The sequence below is a fragment of the Triticum aestivum genome, chromosome 1D, assembly GCF_018294505.1.
Source record: "Triticum aestivum cultivar Chinese Spring chromosome 1D, IWGSC CS RefSeq v2.1, whole genome shotgun sequence".
NCBI classification, from domain to species: domain Eukaryota; kingdom Viridiplantae; phylum Streptophyta; class Magnoliopsida; order Poales; family Poaceae; genus Triticum; species Triticum aestivum.
In genome coordinates, this window is record NC_057796.1 from 382968929 (window position 1) to 382974018 (window position 5090).

Below are 5090 nucleotides of genomic sequence, written 5' to 3' on the forward strand. Positions count from 1 at the left end.
AAACGAGAAGAACTCAATACGAGCCCTAACTATGGATCAGAGAGGGAGGTTAACAGAGAAGAACTTGCTACAAATCCTAGCTCTGGATCGGAGAAGGAAGCGAGGAAGAGGAGGCAAACAGACTGAGTGGCCACAGAGACTAAGGGGACAGACGAAGAGAAGAAGATAAGGCAGCGCAGCGGTGATCGGCTTCAACACCCTTCCACTTCGCGGGCTTCTAACAGGCGCAGCCTGCCAAACGGGCGCAACAAGACCATAGATATCGGCCCGGTACAGATTCGACTGAGAAAAACAACTGGTCAATCGATTCGTTACAGCCCAACCCAACATCAGAACTGAGAAAACAAAAAACAAACGAACACAAATCTCAAAGCAAAATCCAACGACCAGAAAATCGACTGACCATAAAACAAAAAATCAGCTGACTGAAATCTAGCTAAATTGTATTTGAACACCTCGCTTTCAATTGGAAAAAATCAAAAAATCTTTACGAGGCCTGATTTTTCAGGTTATAATATTTTGTGTTGTACTAGTTGCCAAACCATTAAGCGAAAATTCACAGGAGCTCTCGTCCTCATCTGGTCTCGGTATCTTGCACCTTCCTTTGTCATATAGATCCGACACAGTGTGCGTTCGTGCGGCAGAGCTCGATTAATGCTACATCGAGTTGGCCCACCTTGCGCGGTAACATCGTCACTTCGGTGTTGGACCTGGCGGCAATGTCCGTCTTGTACCCGTGGCCGAGTTCAGGGCCATCCGTTTTGTGCCATCCAATGCTCTCGGCGTCAGGACCACAGGAAGAGATCCATCGCCCACACCCCACCGGTGCGGTTGTTCATTTTTTCAGTTATCCTTGAGCGCACTAACCCTACCAATGGTGAACCAGCAGCCGCTTCAAGATCCGGTTCTTCTCCCCACCCTGTCGTGCCCCGACTGCGCGCAGGATGTAGTCACTTGCATCGCTCGCAGCGTTTCTACAAGTGCATGAATCATAATATAAGCAATCTATATTTTTCAGTTCAAGGACTTTTGATCGCATTCAGCCACTTAGGGCGTGTTTGGTTGTCATCTCAAATATTGTCTGCATTGAATACTTGTCTCAGCTCAGCCTAGTTGAGCAAAAATAGGCCAAAGATCCTCTGCATGTTGTTTGGTCGCCCGGATTGCATAGTGGCCATTTTAGGGTCGATTGTTTGGTTGCACACATTTGTGCTTCAAGGGTCAGCAGATGCACACCACAGCTGTTTGGCTGCGTGCACGTTTGTGTTCTCCTGACCCCTTTCAAATGTGGTGGCCTTATCACCACATTTGTAGCACAACATCAGGCACAACATCAAAGTACAGACATCACGACAAAGGTAAGCAAGCAATGAATGACAGGGTAAACAGTAGATTAACAAGCAAACTAGTATAAGCAAGCAATGATCAGTGTGAGTTGCTAAACAAGCAATGCTCTGTTTTAGATAATAGCACTGGATCAGTGGGAGTTGCCAAGTCAGTGCTATGATCTAAACACATCAGTGCCAGTTTGGAAAGTTGCTAAAGTGGCAATGTTATGTTTAGATCATGATCTGAACTGTCAAGACCCCGATCCTAAGTTACACCGATCTAGCATGTAACACATCATATCACTTTGCGGCCTCACGCATGGTATCCCCACGGGTGCCACCTTACCTGGCTCGAGACCGTTTGCGCCTTTTGGCTCACGTATATGATAGTGTCGCTAGCATCCATATGACAGACAACCCGGGCCGACATGACTAGTCATAAACCCAAGCTGGCACTAGCTTACAGGGACAGGCATACATGACCCAGCAATGCACTTGTCGGTCATCAATGTATGAACCCAAGTCGTAGCAAGCTACAAGGACTTAAAGGAACATGTGACATTTCCCCGAAGGGATAGACACAGGAGCAAAGAAGGACACATGCCGATCATCCCATGTGTTCCGGAGCAGTAGCAAGCTACCATGGCTCAGTGGAAGCACTAGGAGACATTTCCCCATAAGAGAGGCTACCAAGAATAAACAACTAGATTATCGGATCCCACACATACCAAGCATTTCAAAATCATACACACAATATGCTCGATATGTGGAAATACAACATGGCATCACAACAAAACTCTACGACTCAAAGTATTTATTCAGAAGGCTCTGAAGAGTCATACATAGTAATAATTACAATCATGGGGCACATGACCCAACATACAGAGCATACAGGCAACAGAAGCATAACATGCCTGAGTACAGACAACTACAGATGAAAAATGTTGAGAAGCCTGACTATCTACAAGACCTTCCCAAGGGTACAAGATCTTAGCTGAGGTAACAAGCTAAACATCGAAGTCCACGCGGAACTACTAGTGAGACTGAAGTCTCTCTGCAAAAACATAAATTAAGCAAACGTGAGTACAACTGTACCCAACAAGACTTACATCAGAACTAGCTATATATGCATCACTATCAACAAAGGGGTGGTGGAGTTTAACTGCAGCAAGCCATCTTTGACTCGGTGGCTATCCTGAACTACGATTGCCAGTAACTCCTTTGAGGTGGCGCGCACGAGTCCACATATTCACCATATCAATACACCACTATGGATCCGCTCCCATCTCCCTACGAGAAGGCCATCCATAGCACTCACGCTTATCTAGCGCATTTTAGAGTATCCACTTTCACTTGTCTATGAACAATGTAATCAACCCAGTAGTCCATTACCGCGGACGCAGCTATTCGAATAGATCATGTTAACCCTGCAGGGGTGTATTTCTTCACACACGCCTCACCACTTACCATCGTTTACACGACATGTACTCGGCAACCTTCAAGCGGAAGCCCAACGAGGGTGTCGGCCATGACCTGACTAACCAGACAAGTCTCTAGTCCAGGTTTATCGCCTATTCAGGTTCTATCCACAGGGAGTCCGACTGAGGTTTCCACTATGACCCCGAACGATGTGTGCAGGGTTCCCGGGACACCAAACAGGCGTCTCGGTACACCGTGCCATGTTCCTACCGCATCACAGCCCACCCCTAGGGTCAGCGCTGCGCACGGCCTCCAGCATACTACAAACACCAGAAACTACTTGCAAGTCCTGGACAGAGGACAAGGCGATTAATAAGCCGAGAGGGTCCATTGGTTTCAGGCCCAACGCGTGGTAGTAATTGTTCTTGGATCACAAACACGGAACTCAGTTCCTGAGGACGGTTTCAATGAGACAACCCACCATATACTCCTACATGGCCTCTCACCGCTACATTTGCCAAATCGTGTTCACATAGTTAGCTTTCAACAGTAGGACATGTTCACAACATTCCAAATCCATCTCAGATGAATCAGACCCGACACAACTCTAAGCATAGCAGGCATAACAAGCAAGCATGAATGAGTAGACACATCATGGCTCAAACAACTCCTACTCATGCTAGTGGGTTTTTACTAATTACTATGGCAAAGACAGGTCATGCAGAGGAAAGGGGTTCAACTACCGCAGCATGTAACAGTTGAATCGTTGTTGTCCTAATGAAGTAAAAGAGAGCAAGAGCAAGAGAGTGGGATTGTATCGGAATAATAAATGGGGGTTTGCTTGCCTGGCACTTCTGAACATAGTAATAGCTCTTCATCGGTGTCATCGAACTCATCGTCGGAACAACATCCACTGAGAGGGAACAACACCGACAAACAGAGAAGTAACACAATCAATGCAATACAACAATATGATGCATGATCATGACATGTCAATATGCTGTGATTTGAGCTAATGCAGCTAGCAACAGAAGGGTTTGAGTTGATTTGAACCAAAGGTTCAAATTCAAATTCAAACTATGAATTTCCGAAGTGCATTAACATGTTTTGATCTATACAGCAAGGTGAAGTTTCTTTGTCATGCATGAAACCAGTACCAATGGATAGATTGGATTTTTTTGATAATTTTTCATATATAAATTATTCCATTTGGAGTTACGGTTGATTTTCTATGATTTTTAGAAGTTTAGGCATTTTTCTCGGTTTTCTAATTATTTAGAATTAAACTAATTCCAGAAAATGAATTACCGCGTCAGCACTACGTCAGCATGACGTAAGCGAGTCAATGGGGTAGCCCAGATCAAACTGACAAGTGGGTCCCGCGTGTCATTGACTATACTAACTAACCTAACACTACTAGGGAAAACCTTATACACAGAATCTTAGCAGCAGCGTGGTTTAAAAACAAACACTACTGCTAATTAGCAGTAGCGAGCTCCAGTAAACCGCGCTACTAACACCCACATAGCAGTAGCGCTCTAGGTGAAACAAGCGCTACTACTATAATTGCCACGGCGTTGCCTCCAAGCTAGATATAGTAGTAGCGCCCTTCTCTTGGACGCGCTACTGCTAAAGTACTCAGTAGCAGCGTTTTTCTTCAAAACTCGCTGCTGCTAAGTATCACCACAACTAATTAAGTTTAGTCCCATACTGCTAAGCGAACAAGGTGTTTACCACCTTAAATACGTTACTTCTCAAACTGTCTCGAGCACTTGGTCTTCATTGAACTATATGTGTAGGATTTGTGGCTGCAATATGAATCCTCGCCTGTACCTATATAGGTACAGTGAGGATTCATGTTGACTATTTAGATTCCACACAAAAAGATCAATGATGACCAATGTATATTTTTGATGTTTTTACATGCTTAGACTTATAGCGTATTTCCAGGACAAAGCGGTACTGATAAAAAGAAATAACTGCTTCCTTTAGCAGTAGCGTTTGTTTCTAAAACGCGCTATAGCTAAGTTAGCTATATCATGTTTCCTTAAGCGCGCTACTACTAGTTCGACTAAACCACCCGCGGGCTCAAAATTTTTTAAGTCCTCCTTCCCCCTGTTCCCCTACTCCTCTGTCGCCCCCGCCCGAGCCCGAGCCTGCCCTCACCGCCGCCGCCCGAGGCCGCCCTCAACCTCACCGTCGCCGCCCGCCGTCGCTCTCAACCTCACCGCCGCCGCCCGCCGCCGCTCTCAACCTCACCGTCGCCGCCCTCGACCTCACCGCCGCCGCCCGAGCCCGCCCAGGACCGCCACCTCCTGATCCCGAGCCCGCCCTCGCCGCCCT